The sequence below is a fragment of the Rhinolophus ferrumequinum genome, chromosome 24, assembly GCF_004115265.2.
Source record: "Rhinolophus ferrumequinum isolate MPI-CBG mRhiFer1 chromosome 24, mRhiFer1_v1.p, whole genome shotgun sequence".
Lineage (NCBI taxonomy): Eukaryota > Metazoa > Chordata > Mammalia > Chiroptera > Rhinolophidae > Rhinolophus > Rhinolophus ferrumequinum.
The window spans coordinates 18,715,754-18,741,668 of record NC_046307.1 but is presented as its reverse complement, the minus strand read 5'-3'; positions in this window follow the sequence as shown (position 1 = coordinate 18,741,668).

The window sequence follows — 25,915 nt, the reverse complement described above, 5'->3', positions numbered from 1 at the left end:
TCCCTAGGCTGCCTCCCACTTGTGCCTGTGTGCAGTTGGTTAGCTCTCTGCTCTAAGAAAGAATAACAATTGTAGCTCCTACCTGGGATTATTGCAAAGAATAAAACCTATATTTCATGCCAAGTCTTTAGCATAGAGTACACAGAGCATAGCCTGGCGTAACTGTAATGACAAGTGACATTTTCTTATTATGAAAATTATTATGAGAGAATTATTTTGTTCTCCTAATTCTCCCAGAAATCCATGTAAGTACTGAGAGACTCAAATCTGTATAACAGGGGTTAAATACTCAGATATGTTTATGAGAACGAGACAGGTGAGATAAGTGAGTAAAGCTGGCCATCCATGTGTTTGACAAGCAGGAGTGGTCGTGGTGGTGGTTTACGGTAGTGTACCTGTCCTCTCCAAATGCAGCATAACTGTTCAGTTACGGCCTATGGGAATAAAGGCTTAGTGTTGCTGAATACTTTGAATTTTGTCAAACGAAGACTGAAATCTGGATTTGATGGGAATTTAAAAATGGGGAAAAATTGGAAACCAATTCAGTTGGTTTTTTAAAAAATATTTTTTAATGTTTTTAAGCAAGAGACATTTAAAATACACTTGTGACCCAGATTCAGTCCTTGGTTCATCAGTATGTTACCCATTTTTATTATTGATTATTCAAGCGTATGACATTATCTTTCATTCAACAAATACTTGCTGAGTTGTGACTATGTGTGAGTCTTTGTCTTCAGAGTAGAAAATACAATAGTTGCTAAGAAAGATGAGAGGTCCTTTTGGACCTTGCTTTATAATATGTGTGTGTCTTATGGTAGTTTATGGAGGGGGTGGGGTGGGAAGCGAAGAGGAGTGTCCTCTTACTATTGCATTTTCATGAAGTCATAAAATGAGGGCAGGATTTCATAATAAATCCCTCTCTTGTCTTATTTAGCCCTATTGCAAAATTCCTCCACAGTTGATATAGAAAGCACACATCCCAATATTTAAAATTTTTTAATATATATTTTTCTAAATCTGTGACTCCAAAGGAGAGTTTATCTTTTTCAGTGCCTGGAGGTACAAATAAGAAAATGATTATAAATCATTTTCAGTTGATGTAAGAAATTTATATCACCATTTTTATGTAGTGCCTAGAGAAATTGAAGTTTTTTCTTTTTTTCTTTTTGATGAATGGTCTAGAGGAAAGGAAAAGCAATAAAATCTGCTGGTGCAAACATAAAAAAATTATGAAAGAATTTAATGGATTATATCAAAAATGGAAAGTAACCAAATGTTAAGAGTATAGCTCAGACTCACGCAAATATAATTAACTGATTTTTGACAAAGTTGCCAAGGCAATTTGATTGAGAAAGAATAGTCATTTCAACAAATGGTGTTGGAACAATTGGATGTCCACATACAAAATATTGAATCTAGGCATAGACTTTATACCTTTTACAAAAATTAACTCAAAATGGATCATATACATAGAAATGTAGAACAAAAAACTACACTTCTGTAGTTTTTGTAATTGACTTTTTACAATGTAGATTACAATGTAGAAAATTACAATGTAGTCAATTACAATGTAGAAAAATACACAGGATAAAATCCAGGTGTTCTTGGATTTGGTGATGAGTTTTTAGACACAACACCAAAACCATGACCCTTGAAGAAAACAAAAATGATAAGTGGGACTGTTTTTAGTTTCCTAGGGCCACCATAACAAAGTACCACAAACCAAGTGGCTTAAAACAATAGCAATTTATTCTCTCACATTTCTGGAGGCTCCAAGTCCAAAATTAAGGTGTTGGCAGATGCATGTTCCTTCTGAAGCCTCTAGGGAGTCATCTTTCTTGGCTTCTTCCTAGTTTCCGGTAGCTGTTGGCACCCCTTGGTTTCTGGCTTGTATATGCATTACAGTCTCTGCCATCATCATTAGATGGCCTTTTCCCCTGTGGGTCTGTGTTCAAAGCTCTCTTTCCTTTTTCTTATGGAGACATCAGTCATTGGATATAGGGCCCACTGTAATTCAGTATGACCTCATCTCACCTTGATTACATGTGCATTCCATGTAATATAGAAACTCTATTTCTAAATAGGGTCATATTCACAAATTGTGGGGGTTAGGACTTGGACTTATCTTTATGGGGAATAAAAGTCAATCCACACCATGGACTATATTAAACATTTTAAATTCTGCTGTGTAAATGATACTGTTGAAAGAATGAAAAGACAAGCCCCAGACTCGGAAAAAATTTTTAACAAAACACATATGTAATAAAGGACTTGTATCCCAAATATACTAACTCTCAAAATTCAACACTGAAAAAACAGTCAACCAACCCAGTTAAAAATAGTCAAAAAATCTGAACAATGCCTCACCAAAGAAGATATACAGATGCCAAATAAGCATATGAAAATGTGATCAATATTATTTTTTTATTATATTAATGCAAATTGAAACAATGATGAGATATCACTACACATCTATTAAAATGGCTAATATTTTAAAAAGTTGACAATACCAATTGCTGGTGAAGACATGGAGCAATAGGAATTCTCATTTATTGCTGGTGAGAATGCAAAATGACACTACTACCTTGGAAGACAATTTGGCAGTTTCTTTTAAAGCTAAATATTATCTTACCATACAATTTAGAAATAGTGCTTCTAAATATTTACACATCTGATTTGAAAATTAATGTCCATGCAGAAAACCTGCATGCATATTTACTTATACTGTATTAGTAATCTAAAAAAAACAAACAACTGGAATCAACCAAAAGGTTCTTAAATAGGTGAATAAATAAATTGTGGTATATCCATACAATAGAATATTTTTCAGTAATTAAAAATAAAGGCATTATGAAACTATGAAAGGTCAAGTGTAAATCTTAAATGCATATTTCTAAGTGGCAGAAGCCAGTCTGAAAGAATACATATTGTATGATTCCATTTATATGACATTCTGGAAAAAACAAAACTATCGAAACAGTAGAAAGATCTGTAATTGACAGGGATTTGGGGGAGGAGGTTGAATAGACAAAGCGCAGGGGAAATTTTAGGGCAGAGAAACTTTTGTATATGATCCTGTAATAGTGGATATATGATATTGTACAATTGCTATAACCTGTAGAATTTACAGCTAGCAAAAAGAGTGAGCCTTGATGTATGCAAAATTTTAAAAATCATTTAGGAAGTTAGGGGAATCCAGAATGAAATGCACATGTGACAAAAGAAATCTAGCTATTAATGTATATGAAATAACCTTATCGAAGGAAGTAGTGGGGGAAGGTGCTGACCAAAGTAACTTTGTAAATGAGGGGAGTTTTTGAGACTAAAAACAAAAGGAAATTCACAGGAGCACTGTACTCTACTTGATAAAATTTTTCCCCATAGGGGTATGTATTAACAATTCTGATACTGTTATACTTATATACTGGAAGTAAACAATTAAATAAATGGAAGGCAAATGGTGCAAGCCAGGTTTCTCACTGTGAGAGTGAGAAACTATAGACAAATGGGAAAAACCTATAATGACGATGGTTGGAGACCTCAGTATGAACTCATGTTTGTATCCATATAGTACAAGTGGATATTTTATATTTGCAGATGTGTATATATATATAGGTTAACACATACACATATGTCCTTGCTCTGTTAGCAGTGACACCCAGTAGCAATAAGCATACCTACCACTGAGACATTGGTTTCTTTTTTCTTTTCTTGTTTCAGAGTAATATATTGCTCCTTTATTAACACTGTAAATAATAAGATCTAGTGGAGAACTTTATAGCCACTATAATTTCTTTTTTTTTTTAGCTAAAGTTTATTGGGGTGACAATAGTTAGTCAAGTTACATAGGTTTCAGGTGTACAGTTCTGTAATACATCATCTATATATCACATTTACATAATCTTTTATTATGTAAATAATAAAATGTATTATTAAAATACATTTTAATAATACATTTTAATGTAAAATAAAATCTAAATGTATTGCTTGCTCAATTTTGACTTGGACAATGAAAAAGTCAACGTTAAGTCTGCTTTTTGGGGAAATTCAAGGCAAGTTCCGATGGGATACTCTGGAAGGGAGTGGTTCTGTTCTCGGTCTTCCTGATGGTGCCACCACAAACATCGTCCCCTGCTTCATCCCTAAGCTCCCAATTCCCACCATGATACAGATGCTCCTGCACTTACCATGGGGTACGGACTCATAAACCCATCGTTCAGTTGAAAACATCGTTAGTCGAAAATGCATTCGATACAGCCTAACATACCAAACACCATAGTTTAGCCTAGCCTAATTTAAACGTGCTCAGCACACAGCATCCAAAAACTGCAGGTCACACAGTCCACCGCAGAGTTTGGGTTGTTTACCCTCCTGATCGCCTGGGTGACGGGGAGCTGTCACTCGCTGGCCCTGCCCAGCATCACGAAAGTAATGCACCACATAGCACCAGCCCAGCAGACAATCAATGAGATCACTTTTGCACAACTGTAAAGTTGAAAAATCGTAAGTCGAGCCATCATAAGTGTGTAGTGCCAGTTTAACTCCCCTTTGTCAGTTTCCATGGCTATGCCCATCTCCTAATTCTGCCTCAGATGGGAGGTGCTGCTATCTATCTCTGTTCTGTCACCGGGCTACTTGGGACAGGGAAAGATGTCCAAAGTGCATACAGGTGAGCACAATCAGTAAGGCCACAGGTTTTGATTGTATAGACCCAGTGAGTGTTGTTTCTCCACCTTATCAAGTGTGTGATCCCAGAGAGCATTCTAAACCCCAACTTTCGTAATACCTGCTTCACGGAGCTGCTGTGAGGATGAAATTGGACCAACGCAGGTGAAGTGCTTCACATAGTGCCTGGCACATGGTGGGTTTTGATTAAAATTAGTTTTCGCTATTATTAGTGACAGATATATTGAATGCATTCTTTATATCCTGAAATAGATTCTTCCATGTCTGATTCAAATGTCACCTCGGAGTTTTGATGGGTTTAGATCAAAAGTCTCTATACTTAGTGCAGAAAACTCCCCGATATGGAAAGTAATACCATCAGAATTCAAACCAACCACTTTCATATTTACTTGGTGGGGGCCCGGGTCAGGGTTGGGGGGTAGAAGAAAGAGTAGGAAGTTGAGAATTAAAGAGCTGAGTGTCAGGATAGGCTCTAACACGGATTCACGTGTTAGTTTGGATTTGCTTCCTAAACTGGTAAAACGGGGTTCCTCCTCCCTCCCCCCGTTAGACTTCACCAGACAGAGCCTCTTCCTTTAAATAAAATAAGAAGAGCAAACAAACAAACAAAAATTCTTGAATTTGTCATTAGCTCTTGCCTCCTTACCCATATTATTCAGCGTTTGTTGTCTGGCCATGATGGATGCACGTTGGTGAACAGACTGGTTATGCCGAACATTCCTTCCCAATCTCCTGTTGTCGCGTTCGCTTATTAGTTCGCAGTACACACAGCTTACCCCTAAGTATCTAAAATAATTTAGCTAACGATTTCCCTACTGAACCTTGAAAGATTGTTCAAAACAAACAAAGCTAAGCACAACTGCATCCTATTCATGTTGCAGAACTGAAATTTGTATTCATGAGGATGTAGCGATAATTTTTATAGCATTAGCATTTATAATGTATCAGAACATGTGCTAATCACTTAGGTGTGCATTCATCCTTGGAATGAGCATGCAAGGAAGATACTCTTATTCTCATTTTATCGATGAACACTATGCTGAGAGAGATTAATAACTTTCCACAATCAAATACCTCCACAATGGTGAGCTAGGTTTCAAACTAAGATCGCTTTGACTGTGTCACTCTTAACTTTTAACTACTTGCATTCTGGAGATTAGGGAAATTAGGAAGGACAGTAAAACAACAACCATCTCTCCCCTGAAAAAAATAAAATAAAATAAAACAAAAGGAGGTCTTTATAATAAGAGCTTACTGATGAATGCAGGGATGGTTTTTAGCTGAACATACATAATTAATTTCCTCTCAAATCAATTTAACATCTAAATAATGCAGCACCAACTAATGGGCTCTCAGCTGGCCAAACGTTAAGAGATGTATTGTCCCCTCTACGCATCATAAAGAATGAAGATGAACAACTTGCCTGGTTACATAACGTTGTTGTACAACATAAATAAAAGATTCTCTTGTTTTGGCGATTGTTCTGTACTGTTCTCAGTTTTGCTAAATCAGACTTCCTTCTAATCTAACAGATGCCAGCAGTTTAAAAGCAGTTCAAGAATCCTTATTTATATCTGGTGTTCAGCTTGAATAAAATGGGCAGGCAAATGCAGAGGGAGAGGGGGGGAAAACATAACTTAAAAATGGAATTTATTTCCAGCCTTCTAAACACAGATTTCCAATAAACATCCACTTAGAGAACCATTTCATTAAGCTAACTGCAGCCGAAAACAAGTTCCCCGATGTTTCTCTTTGAGCATTTTATTTTCTAAAATGAATCATTACTTTCTATGTTTTGGCTTGACAATCTTTCCCCCCCCCCCCCCAGTTGTGTAATTTCACGTTTGTCACTCAAATTGCTTATATTTCCAGAGAATTGTTCCAGGACATTTATGCTTTGGAATGAGACTCTTAATATGGTGGCATGAGTTTGGAGAAGCCTCCAAACTACTACGGTGTTAGAAAAACTGGAGAGGGTCTTGACTTACTTTCTCATTCCAATTAAAGTTTAGCAGCCCTTAAGGCTGATTCTGGGGGTGGCTGCAATGAATTTGTAATAAATGGGATAGATAGCTGTGGCCCCACGAGGATTTAAGGGAAATGAAAACCAGGCCTTTGAAACTATCTTCTGTCTATGGCTTGGTAAATAATCCAGATACTTGCAAACCAATTCTTAATGATTCCACCCTCAAGGGATGCACCTTTACTAATGAAGAACTAATAAAATGTGAGGAAAATTAAAGCAAGGTGTTGGGGGGAATATTTTCGATATACAAACTCCACATATGCAAATGACACTTAAGAATAACTCTCTCAAAAGTCAATTCATTCCAGTAGCATTTGGCTTTGGTATCTTTGGTTAAATAGTCAAACTGAGCAAAAAAGATTCATACTTCATGCCCGGTAATAAGCATAGACAATGCACAGCTAAGAAGGGTATGTTTTATCATATGGAGAACCTCTCATGGCAGTAGCTGCATTCACCCTACCATTGAAAAGATCAGATACTCTAATAATCATTACAATAAGCAAACCCTAGAGCCATTTATTGAACATTTAGTGTATACCACATTTAGGTAGCCATAAAAATGAGTGTTATTATTAATAACAGACATAGTTAACATTTGTGGACTGCTTACCACATCCAAGACAATATACTATATCTATTATGTGGTTATATCACGTGATCTTAAAGTAGGTACTATAATTATCCCTACTTTACAAATGATGAAGGTGGGAGGCAGAATATTTGATCAATTCTCAAGGCTCGCAAATATCCTAATTCAGGTGGTCTAACTCCAAAGTTGATTCTTTTGACCACTGTTCTATACTCTCCCCTTACTCCCTTACTGTTTGCAGATAAGGTGACAGGCGTACAGAGGTTACGTCTCTTACCCAGGACCCATAAGTCGTTAAATGAAGTCTTGGGAGTCGAACACAGATTTCTCTGGTTTGTAATCCAGGGTACCTCTTGGATTAGGCATGGAATTAGTGAAAGCCCACTATATAAATGATGTGCTGCGGAAGACTACAGGTTGGAGGGTGATGACATCTATCTTCAGCTGCCTGACTTCCTGAGAAAGACTGTGCCTAAGAACTCTAAACTCTAAAAAATCACGCAAGTGTAGGTTTCATCCCCTGTACTCCATCTATGCTGTCCCTATAATGATGCCCAGAGTGATGGGATTTTACCCTCTAAACAGATATCGATGCCTTTAAAACTTTCTGTGAACACGTCTCTTTCCTCTTGGTGTGTGTCTTTTCTAAAACCTGAATGTTGTGCCACATTTGCTATAGAGAGAAGTCAGAATGAGTCTTTTTTGTGTTTGTTTCAATTCCCAGATCCTTTTTTCTTACACGTCCTTCTCTTTTCTAGTTGGTTTCCCAAAGCGTCAATTATTTCCTTGGTAGCTTTTTATATCAATATTAAAAGGCTGTTCCTATTACTGAGGATAACAGCTATAATTTATTTCATGCCTATATAACTCTTGTGCTTAATTTCTGCTATGTCTAGTACTCATTACAGATCTGTAAGGTAAATATCATTATCCCTATTTTAGAGATGAGAAAACTTGGGTTTAGAGATTTAAACAACTTATCTAACATGACAAGCCAATTAATTAAAAAAAAAAGCTATTATTGATTGGGGACTGGAGATAGAATTTTAACCCAAGTCTGGATAGTTCTAAATGAGTGAGTTGGATCTCATTCTACTGTATTAATACCGCCTTTTCTACTCAGAGTTAAGAAACTGTAATTATTAGGTTACTGGTTTGTCACTGAAGGAGCACATAAACAAGTCTCTCTAATCATGACAGCAGGTATGTGGCCTCTGCTTATTCTATGTGAGAACATTGTGAAACATTCATGGATCTCCACTATCATTTCCTTTGAAGGTGTTGTCATGACTGTCTTATTTCGTGGTAGATAGAGTACAATAAGCTGCCAGTATTAACCCGGGCAGGGGACGTGCCTTATCTTAGAGCTACAGGTTCGATTATGAGAAGGGTAGAAATCCTAGCGTGCACTACAAGTGACTAGAGTGTAAATTGGCTCTGGACAGAAACAAACAATAATCACGGAAGGGTAGGGGACATCTATTTCTGACTGCCCACGGTACCTCAGAACACTCTCTCTCTCTAAGAGACTCACCCCCAATTTACAGAACACATGTGTTTTGATAGTGGAGGGTGACTTCACTTTCACGTCCAGGAGGTAAACAGTTGACCTGGTTCTAATGAATAAGACTACCCCTTTTCCACGGTTAGTGATTTTTCTCTGGGTTGGGTATTGGGACCTAGTTGGAGCCCAGTAATCATTGAATAATTAAGAAAAAGGCATGCTTTTCCAGCTAAAGTCATTAGGCTACTAGGATATAATCTTGATTTGCTGGTTGCCACATTTGCTACTTCTTGGAGAGAACCTGAGAATGGAGCTGTTCCTCCAGCTGAGCAGCCCATGGATTTTTCCATTATATGAGCTAATACATTTACTCCTCACCATTGCCGTCACCCATCCAGACCCAGTTTTAGTTGGGTTGCTGTCATTTGCAACTAAAATTATCCTGTGTCATTCAGCAAATCACTGAAACTGTATAGGAAGATGTTCCAATCTATTTTCTTCATGAATTAAGATGCACCTCATTATTTAGAGGCTCTGCAAGCAAGCCAAGGTCTAGAAAACCCATCTCTGTTCTTCTTTTTCCCATCCAGACAGAAATAGTACATTAAGATGCAAACATTTCCTGTCTGCCAATACACACACACATACACATGCATAGATATGTAAATAAACCATCACACAGAGCTGCTTGGTGGTTCAGTGAATGCATGGCATATATCACCACTCTGTTTAAATCTACAGTCGGGACTACATTTCTTTTTAACAACATGAGCAAAGAAATTATTTCCAGTTGCATTTTTAAAAATTGCTCTCAATTGTGACATTTATCTTCCTTTTCAATCAAGGGTAATTTGCCAGAAAGACTGCAGAATGTTTCTGCATTTAAAGTGTGTGAGGTTTTGGCGACATTCCCCACCGCTCTCCCCCTCAAGTTTCCCTATCAGGTAGGGGTGGGACCGACATGGTTCAACCAAACTCATGAAGTTATAATGGCTCCCCAAAAATCCCATCTACCACAAAAATAAGATGGTCAATTGCTAAGAAGCTTCACTGGTTTAGTTCACAGTGAATCAATCAACACATCTTGAAAGTTCGAGGCCTGGTTTGATTTCAGGTATCTTAGTGAAAAATGTGTGTTGATGTAGGATGAGCCAATCATTCATTTAGTGGTTGAGAGACAAGAAGGCAGTAGCATGAGTTCTATTACTGTGGTCTGATGGGACCTTGGATTTCTAATCCAGCAGTTGCCAAACCCTGTGCTATGGATCAGTGGAAATCCATGATGAAGTTTTCACTGTGTGTGGCAACATCAAAAAAATCAATACTGGAGAGTGAGGCTTTTTTTTGGGTTGTTGTTTGTTTGTTTCAAAGCTAAATTTATTCCATTTAAAAGGACTGTCCTTTAATTCAAGATTATGTCTCTTTGTCAAAAATTATCTGTCCATGTTTATGTGGGTTTATTTCTGGGTTCTTTATTCCATTCCATTGGTCTGTGTGTCTGTTTTTCTGCCAATACCATGCTGTTTTGATTATTGTTGCCCTGTAGTACAAGCTAAATTCAGGGAGTGTGATAACTCCAGCAATGTTCTCTTTTCTTAGGATTGCTTTGGCTCTTCGGCGTCTTTTGTGGTTCCATACAAATCTGATGATTTTTTCATTCTATTTCTTCAAAAAATGCCATTGGGATTTTGATGGGGATTTCATTAAATCTGTATATTGATTTGGGTAATACGGCTATTTTAACTATGCTGATTCTTCCAATCCATGAGCCCTATGTAACTTTACTAATAATTGTCACCCCAATAAACTTTAAAAAAAAGATTATAAAAAAAGAAAGATTCTAATTCTTTGGTTTAAAATATTTTTTTCTTGGATGAAGGAATGGTGATATTAAATGATGGTTTTGAAATAAATGTAATTGGAAAAATTGAAAATTGGCAGCCCCATATTTCTTGAAATTATATGGGTTTGGCTACCAATCACTGTTCTTGGCAATAATGCTAATGTCAATATTAGGCGTTAGCATTTTTGAATTGTTCTCATATGCTGAGGACTTTGCTAAATGATGTGTGTTTAATCCCTACCTCAGCACATGGCAGAGCTGCAATGACTGTCTGATTTCACAGGCAAGGAAACGAAAGCCTGTGGACTTGCCTAAACTCACATACCACAGTCACAAAGTGGAAGAAGCCAACCGTTTCTGAAGGTCTCGTTCTTCCGAATTTCATCACACCTGTCATTTAGAATGTAAATCTGCCAGATCAGGGATGATGATGGTGAGGTCGTTTTGAGCCGACCTGGCAAAAGAAACCTGAAAATTTTAGCTGGTGGATGCTGAAATGAGAAGGAAGGAGAGGGTTGACGAGTCTCTGATTCCGGATGCCTGTGGCGTATGGCGATGCAGAGACTGCCAATCGGGAAGAGCTGCAGAAACTGAGACTGCTTTTGTATATTATGGGTAAGAAAATGTTATCTGCTAAGTATTCTGGATAATTTGGATAGCAGACACCTTCAGCGTGCGCTTTCTACTATGTTACACCTCTGCTGTGATTTTGTTCTGGAGAAGAGAGAAAGGGCCATCTCGGCTTATATTTTCTCTCACTGCTCGAGAAATTACTCTTGGATAAATTTCCTCAACTTCAGGAGATTTCTGGGTCTCTTCTTTTCCTTCAGACTCTAGGCCAAATTTCCCAAAAAGGCAAGACTCTAAAGCATCACAAAGGCTTTTTTTAAAAAAAATGTTTTTAATATTATTAATAATGGTAAGAAAGGATTGCTCTAGTTAGGGCTAAAACAAACAGAATGTAGCCCAAGGGAGGTGGACAGGTGGTAAGTTGGTGGACATGAGTTCACTTCATACCCTTGTGTGGACCCCTCTCCATGAGTGAGGGCGGCACCTGTGACTTGCTTCCCACCAAATAAATATGGCAAGGATGATGGGATATCACTTCTGTAATTACGTTCCATAAGATTGTAACACTTGTCTTGCTAGAACTCTCTTGCCCTGCGGGCTTTTAAGAAGCAAACTACCATGCTGTGAGCTGCCTCACCTGGCTGTGAGGGCCAGGTAGTGAGGAACTGAAGGCAGCCTCTTGTTCTCTGGACCACCAGCAAGAAACTGAAGCCCTCGTTCCCGCAGCCTGTGGCCACGAAATTCTCCAGTGACCACATGAGCTTGGAAGTGAATCCTTCCACTCTGATGGGACTCCAGCCCTGGCCAATACCTTGATTACAGCTTTGCAGAGGACCAAGCTGTGCCACAAAATATGCACCTTGTATTTGATGCCTTATCATCTGACCTCTAAGACATGAGAGCACTGCTCACCTTACAGAAAACTCATTTACCTCCTCAGCCCAGAGTCGTCCAGGGCTCATTCCACTTTGCTCATCATTCATGTAGATAAGCTGACCGGGCATGGCATGGCTTCTGAAGCAGGGAGACCAGTGCTTCATTTTCCCTCATTTACCACTGTACAGCCTCAAATGAGTTATTCAACCTCCATCCATCTCAGCTCCCGCATTTGTAAAATGGCGAAATAACCATTATCCTGCAGAGTTGCTCTCAGGACTATTTCTGATTCATTAATTTAACAAAAATTTATTGAGTGCTCAAAACATGCCAACCTTGTATGACTTTTTTCTGAAAATTATATTATCGTATCTTCAAAACATGAAATATATCCCTTGTAGAACATTTGGTCGATGGCGAACCATCTATCTAACCCTATCTGCCATTACCAGCGAGGCTACCAAGGCAAGAAGAGTTATTATTGACAATACAGCCACAACACAATTATTGGACCAATAAAATATGATAGTATTTTTAATGTATTAATCTCATACACCCAAAGTATAAATAAACATTCTGGGCTATTTGAATCCAGGGACATTTTCCTAAGTGTGTATGTTTTTGATAGCACCAAATATTAAGGACCACTTGGTTTGGGCCAAATATGCTCATGGTCTTTTTTATTATTATTAAATTAACCGGGGTGACATTGGTTAGTAAAATTATATAGGTTTCCAGAGTACAATTCTATAATATATCATCTATATATTGCATGCGTGTTCACCACCCAGAATCAGTATTCCTTTTATCATCATATATTTGACTACCTTTACCTTTTTCTACCAACCCCAAACTTCTTACTCTCTGGTAGCCACCAAATTGTTAAGTTTTTGTTTGTGTGTCTTCTTCATTTGTTGCTTTCAGTTTTATTTCCCACATTATGAGTGAAATCATATGGTTCTCAACGCTTTCTGTCTCACTTACTTTGCTTAGCCTGATGATCTCAAGATCCATCCATGATGTCGCAAATGGCAGTATTTCGTTTTTTCTTATGATCGAGTACTATTCCATTGTATATTTGTACCACATCTTCTTTATCTAATCATCTATTGAAGGACACTTTTGTTGTTTCCCTGTCTTGGTCACCATGAATAATGCTGCAATGAACATAGGGGGACATATATCTTTACAGATAAAAGTTTTCAGATCACGGTCATTTTTGATAGGTCCAAATTTCAAGGATCCCTTTTGGTATGGATCAAATGTCTTTGTGGACATTTTGGACAGGACCAAGTGTCCACTAAGCAATATACTATACTGCTAAATACGAACATTTCCTATTACAGAAAGAATTTCATGACAGTATCACAATTATTCATGATCCAACTAGATGAGTTCAAGCAATTCTTTGTAAACACATAATTATAAGAAATAGAGGTGACATCTTTTAGGAGCTAGGAATTTGATAACACCACTGTCTGACAGAAAGGGTAGGAAATTAACATCAGGGATAGCTTTTTATGCAACGAATCCTGCTGACCCTGGTGATTTTAGAGAGCACCAATATTTGAATGATTCTCTTCTGAGCCCCTTCTTTCATTCAGAGACAACTGATTTCCATCATGTACTGAGACCATGTGGAATAGACACACAGTTGGCACATTAGACTGAAAAGGGAAATTTTGAACTGCTAAGAGGAAAGAGAAGCGACTTTGGTGAAATAGTTTAATGGAATGTGTGGATGAAAGGCATTTAATCTCCAAGACCACAGAAGTATTTTAGCCAATGCACATTTGTCACTAGTGTGCTTCCACCAATTTCTTTAAAGGTATTTTAAAGGAGAATTGTATTTTAAACGAAAATGTTATTTGAGAGTGAAAAGGGAACTATTCAATAAATGCCTGCTGAATTGATCATTAAGAAAGAGTATCCTTTTTACCTTTATCCTATGTTTAAGTGACATCTTCATGTGCTATGTAGATTTTATCTCCTGTCCTTCCCCCAATGATAAAAGTTGACATATACTGAATGTTACTAAGTGCCAGAAGCTGCTAGAAGTACTGTATGTGCCTCCATGCATTTACCTATGAGGTGTGTACAATGATTAGTCCCAATGTATAGTTGAGGAAACTTATGCACAGAGAGGGTAAGGTATTCACCCAAAGTCACAATGTTGGTAAGTGGTAGAGTTAAGATGTAACCCACATAGGATGGCCAGAGCTCTAGCTCTTAAGCATTATACTAAATAGTCTCTTAAAATTATTAGACAATTGTCTGCTCATTTACTTCTTAATGCACCAATAAAGAGTGCTTACACTAGCACGTGCCCCTCTGCACACGCTTCGCGTCACCACAACCTTCATATTTTATTTTCTCCAAATGGTCTGATGCCCACTTACAGCTCTGGACACATCACATACCACACTCTACTTCCTCTCTTAGTCCTGCTGACTTCACTCAACCCCTCTAACATATGGTGATCTCTTCTGCCTGTCCCCGGGAAATGTGTGGTTTCCTCATTCTTGGGTCACCTATGTGCCTTTCTTTCTCTGGCTCATGCCTACACCCTCTTCTGGACTTAGCTTAAAGCTCCCTTCCTCCAGACACCCTTCCCCAACCCCCCCTATTTTACACTCTCTTTTTTTTTGCAACATTTTGCACTGGTGTGATTAATTATTAAATTACTTATTTATAGACAACCCCATATTGGATGCTCGTCTTCCCCACTCGCCCCCAATATTCACGAGGACGGGGTCATGTCTTCCTGTATCCCCAGTGCTTTGCATAGCACCCTGCACAGAGCAAGTGCTCAGTTAATATGTTTGGGGCCTTACGGGCTGAATTGTGTCCCTCCCACCAAATTCATACGTTGAAGTCCTAAGTGCACCTCAGAATGTGAGTGTACGTGGAAATAAAGCCTTTGACTAAGCAATTAAAGTAAAATGAAGTCATATGTGTGGGCCCTGATCCAATAGGATTGGTATCCTTATAAGAAGAGGAGATTAGGACACAGAAAAAACACAGACTGAGGGACAATCATGTGAGCACAGGGAGAAGGTGGCCATCTGCAAGCCTAGGAGAGAGACCTCAAAAGGAGAAATCTGCTGATATCTTCATATTGGACTTCCTCCAGAACTGTGAGAAAATACATTTCTGTTTGGTATGGCAGTCCAAGCAGACTACATTGGGAATTGACTCTCTGTCAGACTGGCCTTTCTTCAACTCTGGTTTCCATTGGTTCCCATGTGTCAACTAAGACTTCTCCTTTGCGACATTCTATCGGCGAGGCTGTCTTCTTTTTCTCTCTTCTCGACTGGAAGTAATTGATAGACTAGAATAAATATGCAAATGCTTTTTATTGTCTTTATTGGTGTTATTTATTACTCCCAGCAGGCTGATTACAGTGATGTAAGCTCCTTGCAAAGGTGCCCACTTTTGACCTCTAAGTCTGTGCCTACCTCAAACATCCATATAATCTTTTTGAATACTTGTCATGGAAGCTGTTGATGAGCAAATGAGAGAACTTCTCCCAGCTGCCGTGGGGTCCATAAATTCAAGTGAGCTCATTATTTCCTTTTCTGATGCATAATGTCGCTCTAGAAAATTATCATTTAATCAGCAGTAATGACTCTCATATTTCTGCTGCACTGCTTGTTAATCTCCCTACCCAGTATAAAGAGAATGTCTTTAGCAATGCAAATAAAATTTCAGCTTAGAAACACAGCTATGGAGAAGGATGGGATCTTACCCATTCTTAAGTATTGTCATGTCTATATAGCCTTTGAAAGAAACAATAATTTGTACTCCATCAAATGTACTAAAATTTCCCATGGAAGGTGGTCAACAGTAGGAAGTGATTTAATTGAATTTAATAACCTTATATAATACCCAAATGCTTGCATCCCTTGGTCTGTGTCAAGTGCTAAACATTTATCAAAAGCCTGTGATTTCACATCCTGCAAATCCTTACCTTTCCATCCTCGCTGGGCATCACTGTCCCTCTTGGTCACTATGCTCTAGTCACTCCAGTGTCCTTTTAACCCCTTGAACATCGAGCCTCTTCCAACCTCAGTGCCTTTGTACATACTGCTGCTTCTGCCTGTGACTCTTTTCCCATGTTCTTTTCCTGATAACATCGACTTTTATGACTTGTTTCACTGCCACATTCTAGAGGAAGCCACCCCTGAATTCCCCAGGACAAAATTGGTCCCATAATAGGTCCCCAAATATGCACGGTAGTTTTCTTCAGCGCACTGGTCACAAGGACATTTAAACTTTATATTCATAATAAATAACCTGCTAGCTGTGTCCCTAATATTTGGAAGGGCAAAAACATAGACCATTTCTTTCAGACTATCAATCACACGCGTGTATCCAGAGGATGCTACAAAACATTTCTGTCTTGTTTGTGCATGCATCATGCCATATTATAATAATTTATTATGTGTTTGTTTGTGTCCCTTATGTGACTGAATGCACCACGACCAAAGATTATTTCTGTTTAAATTTTTGTAGTGTTAGCACAGTCCTTACCATATAGTAATATTTGCTGAATTTATCTTTGGTGCAGTTTGTACAAATCTTGGAAGCTGGCTTCCTTGCCTGATCAAGTCCCTTGACTTTCATCTTATCTTCCAGCTAAGCATTGAAATGTTAATCTTCTTAGTATAATCAAATTTAATTATTGCAGTTATGTTTCTGTGCCCAGAGGTGAAAATTGTGTGTTCTCAATAAGTCAAAGTAATAAAGAACACAGTACAAGGTAGGACATTTGGTGCTTTGAGAAATAGAAAATGCCCCCATCTTCTCCCAGATTCCAGGACTTCCAGACCAAGTGGGCTGGGAGTCCACAGGGGAGCCACCAGAGATGCAATGTGATCAGGGAAGTAATCCTCAGGAAGTTTACTGTATATGGAATAAACCCTGCTACTTGCATATTAATAGTCTCTCAAACTGACTAGTAGGATACTTCAAATGTTCTCAAAATTGGTGAAATCTGATGGCTTGGCAAGATATTTAGGAAGTAGGGTCCCTAAGTGTTGAGTGTGGATTGGATGTTGGGGAATGAGAGAAATGGCCAGGTTTCTGGCCTTGACTGGTTGGAAGAAGGTGCCAGTAATCAAGAAGGCACACCCTGGAGGAGGAGCCACTCATATCTATTCCCCCAAACCAGGAGGGAGGGCGAAGCAATGGAAGAGAAAATAATGGTTCTCCTGCTTTAAATACACATCTCTTCATCTGGGAACGACAGAAATCCAACTGAAACTAATTTAAGCACAAAATAGGACTGTGTTGGCTTCAGTAACCAAAACTTAATAAGAGTAGGAGTGGATTTGACCTTAGAGACAACTGAAGTGAGAACTCACACACACAGTTTTAGACATACTTAGCATGTGGTGCCATGCAAGGGTATTAACTGTACAGTTCTGAGTAACCCACATTCCCTTCAACAAACAGAACTCTGCCATCGGCCCAGAAAGTACTTTAATATCCCTCTTTTTGGCAACATGTGCCCCTAAAAAACATTTTACAGGAAAAGTATTCATAGCAGCTTTAATCATAATAGTTAAAAACTTCTATTCTAATTTCTAAAACCATGTATTTGTTTTGCATATTCTCGAACTTCATATAAGTCAGATTATTATCATATGTACTGTTTAATGTCTGGTCTCTTTCAACACTTTTTAGAGGTTCATCCAAATTGTTGTGCTTATAAACATGTTTTTTTGTTTGTTTTTGTTTTTTATTAAATTCCCAAGTACTATTCCACTGTATGAATATAGTACAGTTTATCCATTCTCTTGTTGGTGGGATGTTTCCAGTTTTTAGCTATTATGACTAAAGCTGCTATAAATATTCTTGTAAAATGTTTTTTAGGGAGCTCATGTTGTCAATCCTGTTGGATAAAGGCTTAGGAATTCCATTGCCATTCACAGTATAGATACATGTTTACTTTTTAAGAGGTCGTACGATTTTACCAACTCCTACCAGTAGTGTACGAGAGTTGTGGTTACTTGTCAACATTTGATGATATCAGTCTTTTAATGTTAGTCATTCTACTGTGTGTGGTGTTGTATCTCACTGTAGTTGTAGTTTGCATTTTTAATGATGTTGAGCACATTTTTTTGTGCTTATTGGCCTTTAATATCTTCTTTCATTAAATATCTGCTGAAGTATTGTACATCTGTATTTATAATTATGTGATATATGTCAATATGTGTTATATACAAGATTGGGCATTCTTGAATTGTGCCTGATGTTAGGGAAAAGGCATTCGACCTTTACTAGGGAAGTATGATTTTAACTACTCTTTACACAGGTGTCCTAACCTGAGTTGAGAAAGTCTCCTTATTGCTAGTTGCTGAGTATTTTTATAATGAATAAATGTTAAATTTCATTAACATTTTCTTCTCCTGCATTTACTGAAGCATAGCATTCTTTTCTTTTTTAAAAAATCAGTTAATATAGTGAATTACATTGATTGATTTTTTTGAATCATGATTTCACTTGGTCATGATGTAATATTCTTTTTATATATTATTGCACTTGCTGTGATAATATTTTGTTAAGGGTGTTTGAGTCCTATGTTTATGGACATTGGTCTTTACTTATTTTCTTGTAATGCTCTGGATATCAGGGTTATACTGGCCTAATGAAATCCACTGGGATGTGTTCCTTCCTTTATTTTCTGAATTATTTTTAAAAGTTTGGTATTTCTTCCTTAAATGTCCGAGAGAATTCTTCAGTGAAGCCATCTTGTCCTGGAGATTTCTTTGTAGAAAGTTTTAAAATTGAAAGTTCAAATTCTTTAATAGTTATAAGGATTCTCAGATTTTCTATTTCTTCTTTTGTCCGTGTTATGGATTGAATTGGGCCCCCCAGAATTCATATGTTGAAGTCTTAATTTGGCCCCCAATGTGACTATATTTGGGGATGGGCCCTTTAAAGAGGTAATTAAGGTTAAATGAGGTCATAGGGTGGTGACCTTGTAAGGGCTGGTGTCCTTATAAGAGAGAAAGAGACACCAAAGATGCACATGTGCAGAGAAACGGCTACGTGTGAACATAGCAAGAAGGTGGCAGTCTGCAAGCCAAAGAGAGAGGCCTCAGGAGAAACCAACCCTCCCAACACCTTGATCTTGGACTTCCAGCCTCCATACTGTGAGAAAATAATTTCTGTTGAATAAACCATTTAGTCTTGTATTATGTTATGGCAGCCCTAGAAAACTGAAACTGTCAACTTTAGTAAAACTTTTAAAGGAATTTATTCATTTTGTCTAAGTTATGAAACATAGTAGCACAAAATTTTTGAAATATCCTATTGTTATTTTTTATACTTTGTTCTATCTCATTGTCCCTCTTTAATTTCTGATATTGGTAATTAAAATTTCTCGCTCTTTTTTCTTGACCTGTTCTAATAAGGACATATCGATTTTATTAGTTTTTGTAAAGAACAACCCTTTGGCTTTTTAAAATGTTCTCCAACTTGTCTGTTTTTTAGTTCATTAATTTCTGCTTTTATTTTTATTTTTCCTCTCTTCTGTTAACTTTGGGTTTAATTATTGATCTTTTTGAGATTCTTATGGACACATGGGTCACTACTTTTACAAATTTCTTCTTTTTTAATACATTCATTTAAAACTATACAGTTCCCTGTAAGAGCTGCTTTACCTGTAACCTACAAATTTTGATATGTTGTGTTTTTATTTTCATTCAGTTGAAAATATTTCCTAGATTCCCTTGTGATTTCTTCAGGGTAATTTACAATTGATTGTTTAATTTACAAATATTTAATAATTTTCAAAATATTTTTTGTTATTGAGTTCTAATTTCTAATTCTAGTTATACTCCATTTAATTTAAATTCTTTGAAATGTATTTAGAAATTTTTATGACCAAAAAATAGTCTGTCTTCCAAAATGTTCCGTGTGTACTTGAGAATGTCCATTCTGTTGTCATTCGATGCGGTGTTCTTTAAATATCAACTATATCAGTTGGTTGATAGTATTGTTCAAATCTTCTGATTTTTTTTCCTTTCTATTTTATACATTCCTGTGAGAGGGGTATTAAAGACTCCAACTTTGGTTATGGATTTGTGTCCCTCACTTTAGTTTTCCCAATTTCTGCTTCTTATGTTTGGGAGACTTTTTACTAGATGCATAAGCAGTTAAGATTGTTTTGTCTTCTTGTCTAATTGACTCCTTTGTCTTTATGAAATGCTTTTCTTTGTCTCTGATAATACTCTTTGTTTTGAAGTATACTTCTAATATTAATGTGGCCACACCAGTTTCATTCTGCTTTAAGTTTGCACAGTATACCAGTTGTCTCCTTTTACTTTCAAGTGTTCTGTATTCTTATACATTCTTGAAGAATATTTTTATGAGCAATATTAATTGTGTCTTGTGTTTTTATCCTGTCTGATAATCTCTGCTTTTTAATTAGATTCTTTACTCCATTTACGAAATTACTGATTTATTTGTATGTTTAAGTTTATCATCTCACTGTGTGAGTTCTGTAGGTCCCATTGATGTTTCCTCTGTTTCTTCTTTTATGACCCTTTTTTGGTGTGAATTGTATATTTTTTTAGTGTTCTTTTTTATTTTCTCTATTGACTTTTTGGTTATACTTCTTTCTGTTAGTTATTTTTAGTAGTAACTCTATGGATTACAATATACATCTTTATCACCATCTACTTTCACAAAATATTCTACATTTTCACAATCAATATAAGAATGTTACAAATATATGGTCCATTTACTACCCTAATACCCATGGGTCATTAGGGTATACTCTTACATATACTCTAAGCCACACATTATACTATTAAATCATTTTAAAGAGTCAATAGTCTTTTAACCAGGTTTAAAAATTCTATGTACAAGTACACTAAGATTTTTTTAAAGGCTCTTTTACTTACTGACCTATTTACTATTTATGATGTTTTTCATTGCTTCCTACATCACCTGATTTCTATCTGGTATTATTTTCCTTTAGCCTCAGAAACTTTGACATTTCCTGTGAGGCAAGTTTGTTGAACATGATGTCTTTTAGTTGTTTTCTCTGGGAAAAAAAAAAAAAATCTTTCACCTTTAATTTCGAATGGACATGGAATTCTAGTTTGACTGTTTTTGTTTTTGTTCTTTTTTTAGCATTTCAAAGATACTGTTTCATTGTCTTCTAGCCTCCACTACATTTCTGATTAAGAGTCTACTGCCTTTCTTCTTGGTTGTTTCCATAAATGTAACATATCACCTCACTGTCCCTTTCCCCCCACTTCTAACACTTAAGCTGCTCCTAAGGCTTAGGAAGTCTTTGTATTTCAGTAGTTTGATGCCTAGGTATGCTTTTCTTTGTATTTGTCAGTTTGCCGAGATTTATGGATGTATGAATTGACATGTGTGGTAGGCAGAATGAGGTCCCCCAAAGACGCCTATGTGCTAATCTCTGGAACCTGTACATATAAAGATTACTTGGGAAAAGGGAACTAAGTTTGCGGATAGAATTATGGTTGTTAGTCAGCTGAATTTACAATAGGGTCAACCTGAAGTGAGAGACCAGGTTGTCAAGACAAACCATGGACATCTAAACAAGGTGCAGTGACCATGAACAAAACAAGGGTTGAAAAGCAGAAAAGAGGCCCTACTATCCCGGCAAGAGTGTCCAGGGTTCACATATTCTACAAAATATCACGAGGAGTATTAAACCCATAGAGAAATGTTGACAGTCACCTGATGGAGTGAGTGCAGACATGCTTGACTACCTATCCTCAGGTGAGGTGCATGGCCTACTCTCCTGGGTGGGATGGTAAAGACCAGCAGCCATGTTCTCTTCTAGAATGAGGGCAGCTCCTGGTAAGTGATTTTAGCAGGGAATCATTACATAGGCAGAAATCCAGACCTCTGAGAGCTTCTAACCCCTGGGGAACAGCCTCAGAAGCGCAGAGTCTAGGGGAATACTCCAACAGTAGCCTGGGAGTTTCACCCACTTGAAAAGTTTGCTTGGCCAGTAAGATGAGCCACGATGCAAAATAATTACAAAATAATTGATTTACTGCCTTAAGGTGATAATTAGAACTCTAGTTCCCTATGCCTAGCAACGTTGTTGCCTATATAATCCCAGCCTAGAGAACACCTTCCATGCTCTCTGCTGCTGCGCTCGTGGTCACATGCCTATACAGTCTTCAAGATCAGAAACTGTTGCACAAATCAAAAAAATCTCCTTGATTCGTGCTTCCTAACTCCCTCTTCATCTAGATGTACGTCTGTCTGGGGGAAGAATAATCTGGCAACTATAGATAGCTGCGCCTTCCATTCTTTATCATCTCCCACAATAATCTCATTTCAGAAACAAGTATGTTTCTAAATAGCCTTTTTTCTTTCTTTCTGGTTACAAAGGGACTATGTGTTTATTGTAGAAACTTGATGAAACTGGACGGAAAAGTGAAAGTAATGTACTGAGTATTTCCTTCAGAGACAGTGGTGGGCAAATATTGTAGTACTTCAAAATCCTACCTCCCAATAAATAATCATCAATAACTTTTTTCTGTTTGTCTTATTTCAGTTTGACTTTATCAGGATCCCACTCTACATACTGTTTTATATCCTGGCTTTAAATTTAACAATGTTTCATGAAAAATATCCCCATATCATTACTTAGCATTTGTATTCCGTCTCAGAAATCTGAAGCCCACCATTCGACTTATTAACCACTGCCTCTTGACCCTTCTCATCCAGACCGTCCAAGTCTCTCACTCCCCTCAGACCAACTCTCCATTCCGTAGCCCGTCACTTCAAGTCCTTTTTCATCAATATTCTCAACGTCCTAGTCTTCTTATCAATGATTTGATTGTAAGTAGGTCAGTCCAGCAGCATCTTTATCAGTCTAACTCTGATTCTGAAACAGATGGCTTGGTTCAGACATCTGCATTTTGAATGAAGCCAGACCTCACAACCAATGGCACAGAATGAGCTCCCTACAAATGTGATTAAGGGATTTCAGGCTATAAAATACGCTTCAAGTCAGATGTATTATTCGAGCAAACAAGTGCACATTGCAAACATGATTCTTGGCCTCGCATACTTCATGTTGATGAGGTTCGTCTGTGCATATTTGAGAATATATTCCATCTTTGACTACTGTAAACCAGAAGAGTAGTGGAGATTTTGCTGGAAAGAATACAAAATCGGATACAACCTTGCCTTTCCTAACTGCATTTTCTAAAAGCAACAAATTGAAAAATTCTGGGTCTATAAAGAAAATTCAGGCTGTGGATATTCAACTAAATATTTACAGCAAGATTGATGCACATTTCAATTAGCTATGTGGGGGATGGTGGGAGAGGGAGGGAGAGAGAAAGAGAGAGAGAGAGAGAGAGAGAGAGAGAGAGAGAAAGAGAGAGAGAGAGAGAGAGAGAGAATAGTAGAGAAATATTTGTAAATGGTGTTAAGAAATAATGGTACCCACGCTTCAATCACCTCCCTACTCGTTGAGGCCAGTGCCCAAAGATTTTAAATTATATATTTTTTTTTCTGGAAAGAATCATAAGATTCCTTTAGGCATTCTAAAACAGAGAACTAAACTTAATATTGTGAAGTAGACCCAAGAACCTGCCTTCTGTGCGGGCTGAAATATAGTATTTTCCCTTTAAAATAATGTTGAAGGGTGGTGAACCTTTAAACCTGCAGATTTGCAGCTTAACACTGTAATTTATTTCTCCTGGCAACAGTTGCAACGTTCCTAGATTTATGTAGAGAAGAAAAAATATAATTCCTCTATCTGAAATGGACAAAAACTCTAAAAAGGGAAAAAAAAAATGAGGATTTTTGCCCTTTACTGTTAAAAGAGGAAAATAGACTTTGGGAAGGTAGCATTCGTTGTCCAATCCTCTGAGAATTTTGGAAGGTAATTATGGAGGAGCATTTATATATTCAAAGTACTCAAAATTAAGTCTAAGGCTTAGACAGCCCCAATACTACCGAATAAAAAGGATCTTATCAATGTAATAGTAACAGATGGATGCAAAGGTTTAGAATTTGAAGAAGCAGGGGAGGGATGACAGCAAAGTGCTTATTGACGAGCAAGGGTTTGACACTTGGGAAGGGAGCATGCTAGTCTCAATCAGCTTCATCTCTTTGGGTTTTGCTGCAAAAGCCAAAACAAGAGAATTCTAAATTTCTCTATTCTTGAGCAAATCGCTAATTTGTACCTTTGTAAGGTATTTAAATATGAGACTCATATCATATTTCATATGTAATCTGGTGATGCTTATTCATATGCAGGAAAAATGCTGACAGCAAAAGGGGGATAAGGCTGTTGAACCTGAACAAGTATCAACATAATAGTTATTGAGCTTGTATGACTGAAATACGTAATGGCCTGAATTAACGGGTTGGCACTGAAGGTTTTCACTGTGGTCCCTGAGACAGCTCCTTCTTAAATTTAGTTGTTGGCATCTGATTATTGCTCCAATGGTTTTGGCTCCCTAGGGTTGAAGGTAAGGAGAGACTGCTAGAGACCAGATCAGCTTCTTGGATTTCACAAGGAACAGCCAGCGATAAACTTAGAGCAGTGATATCCCTGACTCCCCAGTTCTCATCCCTATAACACAGAGCTGGCTTCTTATTCTAGTCAAGTATTCCGTGGGTGCCAAAGAAATGTACACATTTTAAGAGATATTATCTATGTATTACTTTTCAAAGTTGAATTGATTTACATTAGCAATGTGTAGTATGACATTCACTCACTCAAAACATGGTGTTAATCAAATGAATGCTGGCGTCATTCATTGCATTACAATTTTAATGCAGTTTTTTTTTTCTTTTCTTAATATGTGTATACATGGTTTTGGCACCCTCTGTATTATGCACTTTTTACAATTATGATTTTAAGTTTTTTTAATTATAAAAGAAAATATGCTTACTGTGCAGAACTTGAAAAAATATAAGCAAAGAGAACAACATAAATATCTTTATCTCTTTATTGTAGTTTACCCTGGGCCTCCCTCCGTCCCACCTACTATTTCCCACACACACACATACAAGAGCTAAGATGAGGAGTGAAAATACAGGAATTTTACTTTTTTTCATTTACTTCTGTAGCCGGAGTACTTCCTCATGTCAGAAAGATAGTGCGGAAATGGTATTGTTAATGGCTATTTAATACTGTATTGTAATTTATCAAACTATTTCTCTACAGTTGAATACAGCTAAATACTTACCAAGTCATATTAACCATGGTTTTCTTCATGAACTCCTGTGACTCTAGCTGCCTTGCAAATGTTGATGCTACTTAAAAGTCTACCTTTGGCTCCTCTTCTTTTCTGTTTTCCTCCCTCATTGATTTTGTCCATTTCCATGTTTTTCAAGCCCCTTCTATCTGCTAGTGACTCCCTGCCGGCACAGACCTTTTCCTGACTCTGAAACCCATGTGACAGAGTCATGTAAAAATAGTGGGAGAGCCTTGACTGCTGCCATATTGAAAAGTTTATCCCTCTCCCACCACTTTTTTTTTGGAGATAGCCACTAGCGAGTTTCAGTGACTGGAAATGCCATGATAAAAGCTTTCTGAAAGACGAATCTGGTGAGGAATGTGGGATGGCGCAGAGACAGGAGATGCATCAGAACTGTCTCATGCCCCTGTCAGAACTTCGTGACCTTTCCTCTGCTCTCAGCCCAGGCAGGCATCAGGACCAGCCTTATGCTTGTGACAGTGAAAGAAAGGGCTTTGTCCGGGGCACGGATCCCTTCCCTCATGCTTTGCCCAGAGGCTTCTCTCTGCTGTAGGCACTGGCACTGGTGGCACTCAATGCTAGGTACTCATGC